At 36.7% G+C, this 19,334-nt stretch overlaps 1 long non-coding RNA gene across 1 annotated transcript in view; it reads left to right on the top strand.

Annotated features, from left to right (window-relative positions):
* Window positions 1-19,334, top strand: part of LOC118000800 — a 36,741-nt gene that overhangs the window by 533 nt on the left and 16,874 nt on the right. The window contains exon 2 of the long non-coding RNA XR_004676559.1: window positions 520-615. This is a non-coding gene — a long non-coding RNA (uncharacterized LOC118000800). The remainder of the gene's footprint in view (window positions 1-519; window positions 616-19,334) is intronic.

Here is a 19,334-nt window from a genome sequence, read left to right as displayed (position 1 = left end):
TTTAAGCCCTTGCAAGAGATAAGGAGACTAGGCCCAAAGAAACCTAAGTAACTTCACCGAAGAGAACCCAGTGGTCTCTAAGCACAAAGCCTATGATTCAACAAGCAGCTCCCCACATCACCTTAGATGTGGTGGGAGAGATTACAAGGTACCCAGTAGAATTTACTCCTATTCAAAGAAAATTTAGCTTTCATGTTTTGTCAACTTAAATTATTTTCTGTAAAAATTTCGGAAAAATATTTCCCCCTTTATTTCAGCTTGGTCTTTTGCAACTGACATCAAGACTGTCGGGTTCAAAAGCAAAAACCAGTTGAATTCTTGTAATTACAGCTTATTTTTTAAGTAGTGGGGCATTGTCCACAATTACGAACAGGCAATGGAAAAGGTGAGGTTGTAAATTTAAACTGATAAAGGCACTCACTGCCACTCTCCCCACTCACTGGGTGTCGATCTTGCCTGCAGGTTTATTTTGAAGGCCTAGACCTGCCAGGCACCATGTTCCTTTTTCTGCTTCTCCAGGTGGAAAGGGTTCTGGTGGTGGATTTGGTGCAAAAAGGATTTGGAGCATGATCTGAAGCATATCGTGGCCTGAAGAGGATGTCAGTTAATATACAAGTAAGACAGAAATATCAATGGGAAGACTTAATTAACTTTGCAGATCTTATTTTCCCCCATTTTACAGGTGAGAAAATTAAGGGCTCAGACTTTTTAGCAGCGTCCTAGTAAACGGCAGACCTAAAATTCAAAGCAGCCTCTGTGCAACCCCAAAGACCACTGTTAGCCACTGTGATGCTATTATTATTAATAGAGTAGTCAGAAAAATAGCAAATATTTTTAGTACAGTGTATGCATTTCAATGACTGTATCAAATACGTAAAAAGTAAGTGCAAATGCTGAATTTAATACTCTCCTCATATGACCACGATTTTTGAATTTCATTTTGGCATGAAACATTGTTAGTGTGACCTCTAAATAAAGGTGGGGAGATGCCCAATTTGGATACAGCAGAATTTCATATGCTAGCATACTGTTCATACAAATAACTTTTTAGCATGGTTTTTTTACACCCTTCTAAAATCAGATTTTCAGCAAGACTGACCTTGCTTTCAATTTACTTTGCTCCAATGTGATATTTTTATACATCTTCATAAGAATGTATTTATAGAAGTTATTTTAAAAAACCAGAATTAATTATATCACAGTATTCAACTTTTTATTACTATCTTTGAGTCCATCTAGTCTTAAATGTACATAGATTACATGGACACTAACAAGAGTGATATAAAATGTCATATTTCAGTCCAAGTTTGAAATAAGAAATTGAGCATAGGAAATAAAGAATTTTGAGGTTCCATAGGCAAAATATATTGCTTGTTTAAATAAGCATTATTTCCATCATATCTATTGAATACCGCTTTTATAATTATTGCTAGATCATCTGTAGTATTTTAACTTAATATTTTCCTTTAAACTATTTGTATTATAAGCTTATCTGACAAAAGAAACTTATCATCATAAATGGAAAATCAATATAATTTACCATAAATAGAAAATAACCTTGCAAATGAATCTGTATTATGTAAAATTATTTATTCTATGCCACCTAAAATTATTTCACACACCAGTCTGAGAAACACTGGTTTAAAGAATTACATTCCTTATGTCCCTCAGGCTCTCCAAAACACATTTTCAAGCCTTTCCTTTCCTTTACTGTAGAGAAATGATGTTGAGTCCAAGATGCTTTGAGGTGTGTTACCTTTAAAATTGTTTTTATTCAACTATTGATTTCCTTGCCTAAAATATACTTGTATCTGAAGTTGAAGTATCTTTTTAAAATTAATTTATTGTTTATTGTTTTTCTTAGTATCTTACTTGTAAAATTCGAAGAATTCATAAGCACACAATTAGAAACCAAATTACTCTCTAGAGAGACTATACCAGTTACCCATTACCCTCCCCTTCCATCTGCCCCCTTAACACTTCATCTTAGGCCTTAACCTCTGAGAAAGAAATATTCCAACTGTTAACCTCGTGAAGTGGCAGCATCTATTGGCCCAGTCTGGTACTGCAACAAAGTTCTACAAGGCAATGAAGGGGAGAGGAAAAAGTAAAACAATGAGAGAGGGTCAAAGAGCTTGAAAAGACAGGTGGGGAAATTCTGAAATCTGCTGGAAAATTCTGGAAGTGATTCAGAAACACTAACAAACCCTACATGACACGAATACGGTCATCAGAATATCGATAACTGTCCAACTTAATTGGAGAAAAGAGATGTTTTGGGGAGCAAAAAATAATGTGACTTTATACTGAAAATCGGTGGAAATCAAAGATTCCCTTATTAGCAATTCCTTTAGCCAACCCCTCCAGGGCCGGATGCTTCTGCAGCTGTCATCTACTTACTATTTGTTTATTTTTCATGTGTGCATGATACTACTGGGCATTGGGTTTTATAGAAGACAAATTAAAAAACAAAGCCCTCTAGGAGCTCATAATCCAAAAGGTAATTTTTATTTTAATTTCATTTAAAAGCAACCTTAGGGGAAGACCATTCCATCACTTTAGTAAGAACAAATTTCAGGCTAAAAAATTTTAATAAGACACTACATTCACCAACAAAAGAAAACAGAAGACTGGATGCTTATAGAAATAATCACAAAATAAATCTTTTGAGTTACTCCATTGGTGGACCTTGGAACTCCAGCTGGAAGTATACGCAGTTCTTTAAAAAAAAAAAAAAAAGTCATTCAATTGTTTCTTAGCAAATTCTAAGGAAACCCTTTGAGCTTTGGGAGAATGGCCTTTCAGAAGCCAGAACCCATAGGAACTAAGTTTAACACTGTTTTACTCAACTACTCTACCCATGACAGATTACGGGAACCAATGAGGATAAGACACAATTGCCCAGGAATCTAAAGGGCTATGCTGCTGATTTACTAAAATCTGCAAATAAACACATATTCTGAGTAATTTTGTGCAAACAGATCAAGCTTAAAAAGGTTTCTACTGGTTTATGAAAGTGAAGAAATCGGATCTGCAGGGGACCTGTTGGGTCATTCTCTTCTGCTGGGCTCTCTACTAAACTTCCTCATTCTTGGCAGAGTCTCTAAAGAAAAAGAAATAAATGCACACTCTCTGGGAGACAGCTTCATTATATTTACTTTTAAATTCTCTCTTGAAATTTTTTCTCAAGTTAAATCCTTTTAGTACCATATTATGCAATTCTACTCTATCTTTCATGTTTACACCCAACCTTCAGATGTTTATAAACAGATATCATGCCCACTTTTAGTCATCTGTGAGCCACGTTAAACAAATGTAAGGCCTTTTAATCTTGTTTCAGCTCAGTCTCTCCAAGCCCTTAATCATTCTTATTGCTTGTCTCTGAACTATTTCCAGTTTCCTAGATGTTCATTTTTGTGTGACGGATCCCACATTGAGCGCATTGTTCCAGGTGTGGTCTCATTAGCATACTAGAATGAGTCCTTTTTTTTTCTTTTTCTTCTGTGGCCTTATGTTTTGGCTTCAATGCAAACTCCCACCAACTCATGCTACTTTACCTACTCTCACAAACTTCATGTAACTTTTTTCTCTATTTTCGCTTCAGCAGAGTTTCTTCTGGCATATTGCAACAGTCTGGAAGTACTCCGAATGCATAGTTCTAAATGATAATAGGAGTCAATATATGAACAATATCGCTTGGTTGTCCTTTTGATTTCAGGGGCTTATAACTACATTTCAAATAAGGAAAGATCTGGGTGCCTGAGTGGCTCAGTTGTTAAGTGTCTGCCTTTGGCTCAGGGCATGATCCCAGGGTCCTGGGATCGAGCCCCACATCAGGCTCCCTTTTCCATGGGGAGCCTGCTTCTTCCTCTCCCACTCCCCCTGCTTGTGTTCCTGCTGTCTCTGTCTCTGTCAAATAAATAAATAAAATCTTTAAAAAAAAAAAAGATCTAACCTCCTTTTTAATACAACTCTTTATTATATATACTTATGATGTTCATCTACTTATAAAAGAAATCCACTGATTACAATTCCAAAGTCCCCAAAGTCCACTGATGATAATTCTGAAGTGCCCAAATTATGAAGGGCAAATAAATCAATTTGACAATTTTAAGGTAATGTATTTGGCATGGTTAACTCCATTACCTATTTATTTTATAAAATCTCAAAGTTAGGAAGACTGCTATATTGCAGATACCCATTTAGACTGAATATTTTTTAATGAAAACATTTTAATATAACTGAAAATTTAAAGGAAGCTTTCTAATGTCCATTCTTTTCAGTATGTCCTAGAGCACAAAGGTTTAGAAACCATGGCTTTATACATTTTTTTTTTTAATTTTAGCTGTATATTCTCACCCCCACCCCTAACACACATTAAAATGACTTTCCTATTCACTTGATTCTTTTATTCTGACACCAACCATCTCAAAATAAGTGGTCAACCCTCAGTGCATCTACTTCTGCACCCTGTTAAATCCTAGAAACCTGACTTCGTTCTCTTTTCTTTACAGAGACTGCTCTCTTTAAAATCATCAGTGGTCATTCAAATGGTCATTTCTTCATCACTTTTGACTTCCGGGAAGCATTAGGTATTATCAACAGCCTTCTGCTATCCAGTAGCCTTCTCCTCTTTCAACTTCCATGATTCTGTGTTTATCCCTCGATTGGACTTCTCTAGTTTCTATGGCACCACCTTCATAGAGGCCCAACAGTTAGAATTCGTCCTCACTCTCTTTCTTACCTTTCATATACAACGAGTCAACAGGACAAGTTTATTTTGCACTGGCAGTTCTCCTTATCTGCCCTTCCATTTCCTTCTCACTGCTGCCTCCCCAGGCAAGATTCTGCATAACTGTCATCCTCCTCCCCTAGGCTCTCTTCAGCTAATCCATTACACAGAGATAGGAGTTTGTCTTTCTCTAAAGTACAGCTCTGGTCTCAGTGAAAATACACGGTAGGTTTCAAATGTCGATTTAATAAAGTGCAAACATCTAAGCCAGCAGTGAACTGCCCAGAGCAGATGTGGCAAACCAGAACCTTTCATCTTCCTTACCCTCTCATGCAGTCTCTTGTATATAGCAGGCGACTGATATTTACTTACATAAATTAATTAATCAATTGAAATTAGGTACTTAAATGAAAGCTGACCAAATACTTAGGTTGTTAACCTGCTTGCAATAGACAGAGAATAGTCAGTATAATGGGAATCCTCCTCCTATGTGTTTAATTCATTTGTAGGTAATGCCAACACATAGAGGATCCCCTTTGGGCAATTTGATACCCTTTAAGCCCAAAACGACTTCCCTCTTTTGTATTCTACTTTTTACTATTTCCCATTGGCAGAGATGAAGTGTTCTGTATGTGTCCTACAATTCGGGATCTGTGATGAATCATCCCAGCTTCGTGACCGTTTCCAAAGTGGTCTATGAGTTCAAGAAAACAGAGATTGGGATATACGGCTCAGGAGGGGAATTTGAGGACTACTCACCCAGATAGGAGGCCTGGGGCAGAAACAAGCAGGAGGAGAGGGACTCAGGATGACGGCCTTTTTTCCCCTCTATTAGTAGACCTCATGTAGTGCTGGGGACCTAAGATGTACTCATTATTATTGTACTCATTAAAAGAACTTCCCTGGGGTGCCTGGGTGGCTCAGTCAGTTAAGCATCTGCCCTAGGTTTGGGTCATGATCTCAGGGTCCTGGCATCCAGCCCCGCATTGGGCTCCCTGCTCAGCGGCGAGCCTGCTTCTCCTTCTCCCTCTGCCCCTTCCCCTCGTTCATGCCCCCCCCCATAGATAAATGAATTTTTTAAAAAACTAAAAATAAAAGAACTTACTTGGCTTCAGACTCCTGCTAACTTGATATTACCTGAAAGTGCACCATAGTTACCCTATCTGAAATAAAAGGATGAGCCCACACTCCTTTGTTTCAGGATGAAATGAGCCAGTGCAAGTGAAAAATCTTTGTGGTTTCTAAAGTGCTATATACTCATATAAGACAAAGCCTTGAGGAGGTCTTCAAGCTGTTGCTCCTCATCTCTGCTTTGAAACAGTTGAGTGCTTAAAATGCTGTAGCATTTTTCTCTTTAACCTTCAGATAAGAGGCAATCTAGATAATAACAATGGATCTTTTACCCCCATTGAGCCAATGAAGTTTTTTAAAAGAAAGAAACCCATAAACATTTATAATTTCTCCCCCAAATTGGCTCATTGTCAAAAAATTATTCCTAACAGCCACTACTGAAGCCATCTAGGACATCAGTCTTAAGGAACTCAAGAGCCTGGTGGTATGGCCTGGATTTCTTTCATCCTGGGTTTTTTTGTGTGTGTGTGTGTTTTTTTTTTTTTTTTTTTTTTTAATTTGACAGAGAGAAACACAGCGAGAGAGGGAACACAAGCAAGGGGAGTGGAAGAGGGAGAAGCAGGCTTCCCGCAGAGCAGGGAGCCCGACGTGGGGCTCGATCCCAGGACCCTGGGACCATGACCTGAGCTGAAGGCAGTAACGACTGAGCCACCCAGGCGCCTCCATCCTGGGTTTTAGGATATCAAATTCCTAAGCCCCTCTTCTTTCACTGTCAGATCCTTTCCCAGCCCTCCTATTCACAGACCTGTTCTTTGGTGAGTGTCCCCCACTGACAAGCTCCTCACTGGAACTTTCTTCTCCTTGGCTTCCGTGATTCAGCTCAGGCCTTGGTCACCTCCAGCCCTCTGACCCCTCCTTTATCCTTGCCTTGAATCCATTCTGGCCATTGAAATGTTGATGTCCCTTAGCATCTGCTCTTAGCATTCAAATGTGCTTACTCAATGTAAGGAGGTACAGAGATGAACCACAGTCACTGTCCTCCAGAAAATTTCACTCTAGAGCAGAAAATAGGGCATTTAAAAATAGTTATTACAGGGGCACCTGGGTGGCTCAGTTGTTAAGCGTCTGCCTTCAGCTCAGGTTATGATCCCAGGGTCCTGGGATCAAGCCCCGTGTCAGGCTCCCTGCTCTGCGGGAAGCCTGCTTCTCCCTCTCCCACTCCCCCTGCTTGTGTTCCCTCTCTCGCTGTGTCTCTCTCTGTCAAATAAATAAAATCTTTTTAAAAATTTAAAAAAAATTAAAAAATAAAAATAGTTATTACATGAGAGAATGTGTCAAGCTTAAGAGAAATATTGACAAGCCTACTACTTTAGTTCAGAACAGAGTTTGCTTCCATCTGAGGGAATAAAGGAGGTGGCATTTGGACCTGGCCTTTAGGTCATGAAGAGTGTTTATGCCTAGGAATATGTATAATTCAAAACGAGAAAAACAGAAGCCATTGTCTCTCCATTCCAGCCTCCTCCAGAACAAGATACTCTTCTCCCAGTGTTCCCTTACCTATTAATGGCACCAATAACCCCCCAGCCACCCCGAGGTACAAATGAGTCCTTTCATTCCTTAGCCCTGGTCATCCCATCAGTTGCTGAATCCTGGAGGTCTCACTTCTGCGATAAGCTTTGCTTTATCCCTTCCTCCGTATTTTTTAATGCTAACTTAATCTCTGTTTCATTTACTCTCACATAGAGTATTTAAATAGCCATACAATTGGTTTTCCCCTTTCCAATGCCTTTCCCCACTTCTATCAGATTACTCATTTTACAACACAGTTCTGTTCATGCTACTCCTTTATTGGGGGAGAGGGGGAAGGGAATCAGCTTTTAAGCTCACATTCCAGAGCTTCCACTCTCTTATCCCATCCTGTCTTTCCACCACTATTTTCTTTGCTCTCAGTGCCTCAGCCACCCTACCACAGATGTCATCACTCTTTTATGAACTCCTCCATAGTTGTGTGTTAGGTGTGGATAATAGTCTACCTAGGATGATGGTTACTTATAACATTTTATTCACCTTTGTATTCTCTGGAGCGTTTAACGTAGAATCTTATACTTGGTAGGCATGACAGAAAAATGGGCTGAATAAATCAATAATAATTCTTTAATAAATATACTACATACATGCTGTCTGAGCCTCCATGTATTGCCTGGGTCTCAATGAAATATACCTTTGTATTAATTGGTAGAGGTATAATTAAAAAAGAGAGAGAGAAAAAAAAGAAATCCTAAAAGTGGTAATAGGTCAGTGGAAGGAAGTATTCCATCTACCTCATAGATTATTGTTGAGAATTAATTCATGACATCACACGTTGGTTGTGTGTGTGTGTGTGTGTGTGTGTGTGTGTGTGTGAAGACAAAGTCTTAGTATCATCAGAATTATAGGCTGTTTATATCTTGAAGGCACTGAGAATTGTGTAACTAACCAGGTTTCTCTTTGATTTCCTTACAAAAAGTTTAAAGCCCCCTTTGGACTTCATCCCCAGCAAGGGTATAGGTTGCTACAGTATGTCTTTTTGTATTAGTCTTGTCCCCTATACCATTTAAGGCCCCATCTTATCTTTCTTCCTTCTTACCTGATTTTAATTTGCTTTTAATCATATTTTATCCATATAAGCCTCCTATATATAAAGAGCTAATAAAAGTGTTCCTACTATTTTGAATGATCACGTAACAAAAAATAGGGCAAAAGTATCTTCAGGGCCAGAATTTTAGGAATCTTGAATTTTAAAAAATGCATCATTCATTTTTATGAATTCCTTCCACTGTTTCTCTAACTTGCTTACTCCACCTTTGTCAGCAACCTGCCAAAAAAGTTCCAGGTAATAGATTACTTTTTTCAGTAACAGTGTGATAATACTCATCATAGAATAACTGCTTTTATAAACCTATAAATAAGTTTGGTCATAATGTGGCCCAATCTTCTCATTCTCTAGCTCTGAAACTCTTGTTGCAGAGAGATTAAGTGATTTGTTTGCTCATTAAATGTGGGGAAATGGAAATAGAATAGAGGTCTCTCAACTCTTCCCACACTGATTGAAGTCACTGAGCATAACATGTGTGTATTATTGTGCCTGTGGATGACACATTTTTAACAGGAACGCTAAATATAATATTAGTTTTATAAAATATACAACTAATGGAGAAGTAACATAATTGACAAGACTCACTTTTTTATGTCTCCCCCACCCCCACATTCTTTCCAACTCTTTTTTTCAGATCGATTCTTTGCAGTACCCTATATTTTCTGGATAAAATTGGAAACTCGTAAAACAATTTTTGGTATAGGTTTCCCATAGTATATAATTCAAAATATTACTAGAAAGATGGAACAATTAGATCCATTTACCACGGTTATCAAATTTCAGGAATCAAGAGACTGTGACCTACCCTTTTTATTAATAATGCTACATGTAGAAGTTGGATATTAATTCAGCAGCAAGTTGCGACCAGCAAATAAGAACAAACCAGAAGTGTTATGTGTGTATATAACAGTGTTTTTTAATTTAAAATTTATATTATTTTTGAGGTCAAGCATAACTTGAATTTACAGTTGTATTTTTAGTATCAAAACAAAACTCAAAGATGTTTATGTTTGACAATGTGACTTCTTTATCAATGTTATATAAATATTAACAATATTTACATTGTTTATATGTATATCAAATTTATTTAATATATTATTGAATTATAGTTTATAATTTAATTATATTTTATAATATATTTTAATTATGATTTAATACTATTACTTATCAATATATTTATATTAAATAGCAAAACAATTCTAATACATTTTGAACACATTGCTGTGATACTTAACTTAAAAAACTATCAGACTGAAAATAAAGCATGATACATGTACAGCACACAAGGACTGGTAATGTAAATTGAAGACACAATTTTGCATGGCTTTAGGAACCCATTGCAACAACTGAAAATATTTAATTTGTACCTTTGATATCAGAGCATTTAAAAATATTTTTATTAAGTGTTTTTTCATAAAACTTCATAACATATAACATATAACCTTTAATCCACTCTTTGTGCTATCATTTAAATTCTCGCTGAGAAAAATATCAAACTTCAAGCTAATTTGGGGAGCCTCCATATTTTATGTTTGTGTCAATCCTCAGATGAATATGTAAAATTAAAAGTAGTTTTCTATTTCCAAATAGCAAACATCACAGCTCATCAAGACTTACATTCATTTCACAAATTAAACCCACAACGCATTGTTTATGCATTTAGTTCAATGTGCAAACAATGCCTCATTGAGGGTTGTATTTCAAAACAAGTAAAAACTTGCTTTAGTTCCTTTTACATGTCATTGTAACTTTGAAGTGTATGCTTATATGAAATGGCTTCTCATGGCCATCTGTGGTCTGTATACTATGGGGTAACCAGCTAGATTAACTCCTAGCTTAACTTTACTGCTTGTTAGGGAGTCTACAAACTGTACCTTGGTGCCATTCTTGATCAAACATAAAAGAAAATGTTTTGTTTTTTCAGTTTTGCAATCTGTATTTCATTTAGATCCCTCAAATCATTGAACAACAAATCTGTTATTTTAATGTCATTAGCATTTCCGTTAAAGTAGTGGTGATGAATAATTTTTCATATGAAAACTCATAAAGGATTACTCAACTCAGTACCTATGGAATTATGCTTTCAAATATGGTACACTCGTTTAAAAATGAATGTCTGTGGCTCTTTTCTTGTGTTTAAAATTTATGTAATGACCTAAGATTTGAGATAGCTTACAAAAAAAAGTCATTTTTGCCTATTAAGATGACCCAAAAATTCCAGTTGTTTTTTTTTTTTAGAGATTTTATTTATTTATTTGAGAGAGAGAGAGAATGAGAGAGAGAGCATGAGGGGGGCGGGTCAGAGGGAGAAGCAGACTCCCCGCGGAGCAGGGAGCCTAATGTGGGACTCGATCCCGGGACTCCAGGATCATGACCTGAGCTGAAGGCAGTCGCTTAACCAACTGAGCCACCCAGGCGCCCCCCAAAATTCCAGTTATTAATAACTCATTATATATGAGTTAGTCCACACTTTAATAAAAAAAAATCCTTTCTTGCAAAGACTTTTCCCTTTTTTAAAATATTCTTAAATGCTTTTTCATAACTTCATGACTTGATGAGGTTCTATTAAGAGGCCTCTAGAATTTTCTTGTGAAGAAACTGAAGAGCCCAATCATCTTATAAAATAAAGAAAAGAACACAGAACTCAACCAGAATTGCTTTTTCTTTAGACTTTCCCGAATCACATCAGATTTTTCAGGGAGTATAGGCACCAAAACTGCAATCTCATTCCCGATGCAGATGGACCATAATCCTGGGCAAAGGTAGAACAACCATTTCTCTTACATTTCTAATATATTTCTAAACAATATCAAGAATGTAACAAAATACTTTGTGATAAGCTCACAGCATATGGGCCTATTTCTTCAGAAATAATCTAATTATAACAGTTATCCCTCTGGGACTGTAACCTATAATTTAGAAGTCATCATCTCCAAGTATTGTTAATGGTACTTTTTACTAAGACAATTGCCTTGCAGTTGACATCCTGAAATTCATCTCCATAGAGCTCTTCATGCACACAGCCTTAAAACATCCATCTGAATGTTTACTTGACATCTTACAAACAGGAATGGCTTAATATCATCTAAAAGATAAGATATTTAACTGAAAATTTCTCCCTCTAGATCATCTTCAAAAATATTATATGTCTATTCTCTATTTAGTACCGTTTGATAGTAAACCTCAAAAGTGCCATTTATCCTACTCTGTTTTCTAGCTGAAAGTCAGTTTTTCTCTACGTCAAAATAAAACCTTTTATTTGTAATGAAATCTTTGGTATAGAAATCATTTAGTTTCTAAAACAAATAAAATAGCAAAAAACAGTATGCTTCTTTCTCCAAAATAACTCATATTTCAACATGTATTAATCCTACCAGTAATTTTCTATGCTATTTATGTTATTTTTGCTTATGTAATAAGAAATTAAGATTCATCAATCTACTACAGATTAGAGTGTCCCTTCTGGAAACTTGAAAAATTGGGAATCCTATTGGAAATCTGGATATCCAGAGCCTTATCTCTTTGTATTGATGGATCATGTGTTGTGCTCAACAAATTGTACAATTCATTATTAAGTTCCTTTAAATCTCTCTAATCAGTTTGATGTGGCTCTGATAACTTATTCTTAAGGGTGAACATCAAGGGAAGAATGAGTTAGACAAGAGGTTGCCTAACTGGTAAGAAGTAGAGGGGAAGGAGGTAGGGTTAGATAAAAGAGTTATGTATTGATTCGAGTTGCAGTCCTAGTTAAGAGTGTTTGTTTCCCACTCTCAGCAAGAATTCCTTTGACGTCATCCATAACCCACAGTCTCATTGCATCATTTTAGGACCTGGCAAATAATAGGTACCTAATAAATGTTTGTTAAATAAAAGCAATAAATAAATTAATCCAATCTCAAATTTAGAGCTTAATACTAATGAGATATATATATGTGTGTGTATTTTTGTTTTGTTTTGTTTCCCTAAAACCACCTTTCCTGAGATTTTGGGCAGTCATGCCTGCATGAGTTTTGAGACTTCTACATCACAGAACAAGAACATTGCTTTGTTATACCTCAATCTGAATGGGAATGTATCTTGTTTTTCTCTCTCTGTCTCTCTCTCTTTCGATCTTCTGTTACTGAATTTAAGTAATAGCCCTTAATTGATCTCACACAGATAATGAGAGAACAAGGGCCAGGATGATTATGGAATACACAAAAAGTAGTCAAAGTCTTAATGATACTTTCAGTTTTTCATTAAAACATACTATTTTGAATGTGTTGATTTGGCAAAGAATGACCTTTTGGCTCTGAAAATTATTTTTCCTGTAATGTTAAATGAGTGTCAAGAAATTAATCCTCCCACCACACTTATAGAAACAATAATAGTATGAGTTGGTTATGAGCCGCTTTGATAGGGTACTGTAAAGCCCTTTAGTCTTTAAAGAGTCCTGGCATTAGGTAACTTTAATTGTTGGTTTCAGATGTCAGTCTCCATCAGGAACACAGCTGGAGACTGATAGGTGTCACTTGGGAATAAGCATTTTGGATTACTTTGAAGTCAATTGGACTGAACATGAAAATTTTATAGTTAGTGGCAGATTTCTTTTTAAGATATATTTAAGTAAAGTATCACTTAAACCAATTACATTAAAAACTATCCAGAATAAGAAACCTCAAAGGAAAATTCTCCTCAGTGGCAAAGTGTTAATCAAATAAACCAAGAAAACATTTTCCCCAAACCCATAATTTCCATGCTTTGGGTTGTTCTTGTTTGGATGTAGCCCATTTTAACTCTTTCATTTCATTCCTGAGGATCTTCCATTTTGACATGGTTATTTTTAAAAGTCATAGACATTGTAACACACACATAGACATTGTAGCACACACCCTCATCTTTTTATTGAGCCTCCCTAGATGATGCAAGACCAATGCCTCCTGGTCCTCAGAGTTGTCTTTTTTTTATACAGAGGTTAGGAGTGACTCATATACTCTCCAACATGTGCAAGAGGACAAGAGTATTTTCCCTAAATGATTAGAGTGTTTCAATTTTGTTTCATACTAGAAAATTTCCATAAATCAGTTTTTAATTGAATTGTGATTTATAACAGAATCTTAATGCCCTTGACGTCAAAATGAAAAGTAACTTAAAGTCCATGGATTTCAAAGGGAGCAGGTAGGAGTCAATATGTGGCATACTAACTGTTGTGTACTGGCGTTAGCCAGTGAATCCCTACTTTACAAAAAAGCAGAATAGAGAAAATTTTTTAAAAAGAAATGATATGTACTATATAAATTGGTGGATGTTTATCCAAATGTTTATCCAACTTTTTTTGGTCATTTATCCAAAGTTATTTCCACTGTGCTCTCCAGTTTTCCAGCTTTTTTTTTTTTAAGATTTTATTTATTTATTTGAGAGAGAGAATGAGAGAGAGAGAGCATGAGAAGGAGGAAGGTCAGAGGGAGAAGCAGACTCCCTGCTGAGCAGGGAGCCCGATGCGGGACTCGATCCAGGGACTCCAGGATCATGACCTGAGCTGAAGGCAGTCGCTTAACCAACTGAGCCACCCAGGCGCCCCTCCAGTTTTCCAGCTTTTAACTCTTATTTCAGTACAAATAACCTCATATCAAACCCAGACTAATCACTTCATGCTTTATTCCCCCAATTTTCTCATTCTTGGCATCCCCTATAACACTATTAGATAGCATCTTCTGTTCTTTGCTTGAATCGCTGGAGAAACTTGTTCTGGACACTTCATGTATTGTATTCTTACTGGCATATATAGCAAGCAGAATGACTGAAGGTGATGACCCTTTTACAGAAATCTCTGCCATCACAGGACATTTAGGTTTATCTCATCGCCCAGTTGTTGAGCCAGCTGCAAACAAATGAATTTGTGATTCTTTCTAGAACTAGAGATATGATTAAATACATCTGTGAGAACTCTGCAAGGGTGGAAGCTATCATAAACACAGAGTCACAGAGTCAGAGAATGAAATGTATATGAAGGTGTATATCAACAAGTGGGATATGCTCTTCCTAACAATGGGTGATCAGACTTTACAGCTTCTGTATCATGCTATGTTTCATGCCTTAGTTTTTCCTGTGGATGCCTAGACCAGAGATCATAATGGAAGAAACACCATATAGGAATCCAGAGTCCTGCGTACCAGGTCCACATCTGCCACCATTTGTTGACATTTAACCTCTCTGTTCATTTTCCTAATCTGCATAAAAAGGGGATCCAGCTCAGTGGTTATTCCTAAAGGCCTGCTCCAGCTTGAGCATTGATTCTGCTTCTCCCCCTGCCTTGTTTGCCAGCCAATGAATAAGCACTTAATTGTTGCCTAATATGTACCTAGATTGGATGAATTTCTTAGTGACTAAATAAATCTGTTTCCCAGCTGAGGCCAGGTCTATAAATGGTAAGTAAATTAAACCAATAGCATAAGGACTGCTCTACTCATATTTCTGCAGATTTTCTGTGAAGAGTAACTGAGGGTCAGGGAGCAACTGCGTGCATGGGTCTGGCTGCTTATTTAGCATCAGAGGACCTGTGCTAATCCAGGATAATTACTTTTCAGGTCCAGCTTATCATGGGTGTGTGAATATGGCCGTTATTCAGATGGTGTCCTGTAACAACTTTCAAGTGATGGGTGGAGGGGAAGAAGTGAGTCATGTTAGTAGACATAATTACATGTAGTGGAAAAAAGTACTGGGAAAATTCAGTTAAACCCCACAAATACATACACATAAGTGGATGTGTTTAATTAGGATTGGGATTGTCCACAGGGCTATATAGTCATTAATAGTCTTGATTGATGTTATCTATTAAGAACATTTGTTTTCTCCCAAAATGTCTCATCCACAACTCTGTAAGGGATTCCTAATGTTCCACTATTAAGAACTGGTTTCTTTGAGTTAAGTCAAGGTTCACCTGTTCACATGGATATATTTTTGGATAGATGGTCCCATATGTTTTTAAGTTATCTTAGTGGGACTTTCTTTTTCCAGTGTGATAGCAAAGTGGGTCACACTTTAATTGTGTCACACAGTAAAAATGTTTTGATATGGACTAGGGAGATAACAGTATTTGAATGGCTGGGGAAGTATAGGTCTGGGAGAAGTGTCACAGTGGAGATAAATTGGAACCAGAATGGGTCAAGAGGGGAGCCTCAGACCCCAAGGGAAGAAAGTCAACAAAAGGAGAGACCGGAGAATAACATAAGATACGCTTAGTCAACTTCTTACTCTATTTGGAGCCTGTTGCTGATTTATGTTTACCTCTTGGTTATTTTTGATAATATGATGCTTCTGATTCTTAGTACTTAAAACATTATCTTTACACTTATACCACTGTGGAACTTCTGTGATGCCAAGTTTTCTTGTTAATTCTGTGCACTTATAAAATAGAATAGCCACAGGTAAATTGATTGATTTCTCCAAATCTAACGGAGAGATAAAAAGTCACTTTTCCTAATCTCTGATTCTAGAAAGCTCAATGGCTAAAGGGCAAGTAGGGAAAGAAGAATCACTACCAAAATACTAGCAAGGTTAAAAATACTACAGAGAAATACACATTAAAGACGTATGTAGTAATCTTTATGTAGTAAAGTATGCAGTAACATTAACCAACTTTATTTTGCGCTCACCAGATGTTTTATATGTATAATCTCCCTTAATCCTGACAACTCTAAAAGGTAGCTACTATTTTTAACCCATTTTACAGATAGAAAATGAAGGCTTAGAGAGGACAAGTCACTTAGTCAAGCTCACTCTGCTATGCAAGGAGCATAGCATTGATTCGAATCCAGATTAATGAGGCTATGGAGATGGATCTTCAAACAACTCTGGCAGATAGCTCACTATAGTCGAAGGGTGTTGGTTGGCACATACCATTGGTGAAAAGAAAACAAACAGACCAAAACAAAAACAAAAGATAGTTACCCACTGTGGCATTTACGGAATCATATAAAAATATATTCAGGCTGAACTGCAATTGTCAGTAGCCAGCATTTGTGTGTAACTTTCCAAGCAGACTGATTGGCTAAGCGTTATACAAGTTGAATTAAGACGTCATTGCCAAACCTGGAAACTTATAGTAGATGTGTGACTAAGTAAGAAATTTCAGAGAAGATGGAAAATACAGCTGACAGCATTAGTAATTCAGCATTATTGTTATCCTCTGCATTGCTTCTTGTGTTCTCTTAGGAGGAGCGCTGATGGGAAAATTCTTCAGGCTGGTTCAAATACTGTGGGCTAGTTAATTCTGGGTGTCTTTCAGTAATGCTGTCCTTTTGGTTACTGTGACCACATGTGTGGGATAACACCACCACAGTGGCATCCATGGCCGAGAGATACACAGCTAAGGCTAGGATGTTTATTCCATCCCACCCTCACTTGTTCTCATTCTCTGCATTTTTTTTTCCCATTGGGGTTTTGATATTTGATGTCAACTCAGCAGAATATTGACTTCAAACTGGGTTTTTCTCAGCCCCAGCTTAAGATGAAAAATAACATAAATTGTAACTTGGATGGTAAATCTCATCCATTTTCTAAGGCAGGGTATTGTTTCAAATGGTTATGTGGCTAAAGACAAGAGTTGTATTCCTGTGTTACCTAGAAAGTTACACTCAAGGACTGAGACAAATAGAAACAACGCTGTGTATAGGCACCTTGCCCAAGCTTTCTACACTTCCCTTACATCCATGCTCCAATGATTAGAACTCCTTTCTCAAATATAATTATATCTATAGATTAGCAAGAAAAAGACAATCATTGAAAACCAGATGAAAGTCCCTAATATCCTTTGCAAAGGATGGCATATAGAAGACCAATAAATACCTGGGAAGTTGCTCAATTTCATTATCACAAATAGAAATGCAAATTAAAATTATGGTGAGACATTATTATAGACAAACAAGAATAATGAAAAGGAAAAGGCAAATGATAACAAGTGTTGGGGAAGATTTGGAAAAAAAACAAATTCTTAGACTCTGCTACAGGGAGTATTATCTTGGATAACGATTTTGGTAAACTTTTTGTGAGTCTCTACCAAAGCTGCACATATGTGTACTCTATGACCCAGCAGTTCTACTCCTAGTTTATATCCACAAGAAACACAAAGTTACGTACACCGAAAAACCGAAACAAAAACAATAAACAAAAAACATGTGAAGAATATTCATAGCACTATTCATAATATCCAAACTGGAAACTACCCAAATGCCATCAACCATCAACAGTAGAATGAGTAAATTGTGACACCTTCACACAATAGGATTATATATACAATGAAAATGATTCACAAACATATGCAACAGTATACAGGAATTTCATAGGCATAATGTTGAGTGAAAGAAGCCAGACACAAAAGAGTGAGTATGGTATGATTCAATTCAAGTAGAGTATGAAGTGGACAGTATTTATGCCAGTATTTATTGGAAGTTAGAATAGTGCAGACTCGGGGATATAGTGCTTGGTAAAGGGGTTTGGGGCTGTTGGTAATGTTCTATTTCTCGATCTGGGTGCTGGTTACATGTGTGTGTTTGCTTTCATTGAGTTGCACCCTTATGACTAGTGTACTTTTTCTGAATTTATGTTATTTCTTCAGTAAAATAATTTTTCAAAAGAGATGAAGGAAGACCTCTTCTACAATACATTAACCTAAGTATCACATCAGTGAGGTTACGTTTATCAGATTAGTTAGCAATCTCCTTGAAAAGCAGCAGTAGAGATTCAACAGGATGAAACCGAGGTCAAGAAAGTTTTGATATGGATGGGAAGGTAGCAGAGAATCTGAAAGAGTTATGAGCACAGTAGGCCCAGATGGAGAGCTAGTGTGGGTCCAGCTGCATTTAGGAGGCAGCTGTGGATACCTCAAAGGGCCTGGATCAAGGCAGGTGTGAGCAGGCAATGAAAGAAAGAGATTCTGGGATATAAAATGGAAAGCTGGAGGGTAGGACCTGAAAATAAACCTTGTATTTCACAATTTGTCTGGGGCTAGATCTAATCAAAAATAATGTTGATGTTATTCCAAGTGACATAGAATTTAATTAAACTTTCCCTAATAATTCAGAACAGTATACCTTTCTCCCTGCAAGCCTTGGTGATCTTATACGGTATTTCTTTCTTAGTTCTTCATTTACAATTCACTAGAAGAAGGCTGAAAATGGTGGGAAGGAAGTGGGATTAAACCCACATAGAACATTCATTCTGCATGGATTTCAGACGGTAAAGGTTTACCAATAAAACCATGTGATATTATACATGAATTACCACTCAGAATAGTCCCAACACTAAATACAAGGGTTTCAATTAATAACATTACTTCAGAGATAAATTTTATTTAGGGAAAATAATCTTCTGTGTTCATTCATTCACTTATTCCATAAATACCTGATGGATTCCCATCATATGCCATTATTTGGTACTTCTCTTCAAATCTATAAGAACATGAACTATAGAAACAGTCCCAAGCATAAATGCCTCGAAGAGTTGGAAATTGTGACTGAAGTATAAATCATAAAAATTGGAAATAAGAGAGATGGCATGCACCCCAAATAGAATGTGTTCTTTAGAAATCTTGCTGATGAGTTAAAAAACATGGTAGAGAATTGAGAAATAAATAAAATAGTATAAAATATCCTGCACTTGAAATTCTAATGAATGTTTCTAATACCAGTTTAAAATGTTGACTTTTCCCTGTATGTTTAACAGTATTACCATGCAAATATTGAGTCCTTGTAATGGAACTCTTGTGGTGTTTATTTTTGTCTACATGTTGAAATGGCACTATTTCTATGGGGAGAACATGTAGTAGAGAAGCCACTTGTTTTCATCTCATTTTCTGGGACCTGTTACTCTCTTGGGTTGCAATAAAGACCACAGTTGCCACAGTAGTTTTCAATCTAG

The sequence above is a fragment of the Mirounga leonina genome, unplaced genomic scaffold, assembly GCF_011800145.1.
Source record: "Mirounga leonina isolate KUSES-001 unplaced genomic scaffold, KU_Mleo_1.0 Mir_53, whole genome shotgun sequence".
In the NCBI taxonomy this organism is placed as follows: Eukaryota; Metazoa; Chordata; class Mammalia; order Carnivora; family Phocidae; genus Mirounga; species Mirounga leonina.
Note: the sequence above shows the minus strand (reverse complement) of the source record. Positions and strands in the feature narration are given on the sequence as shown.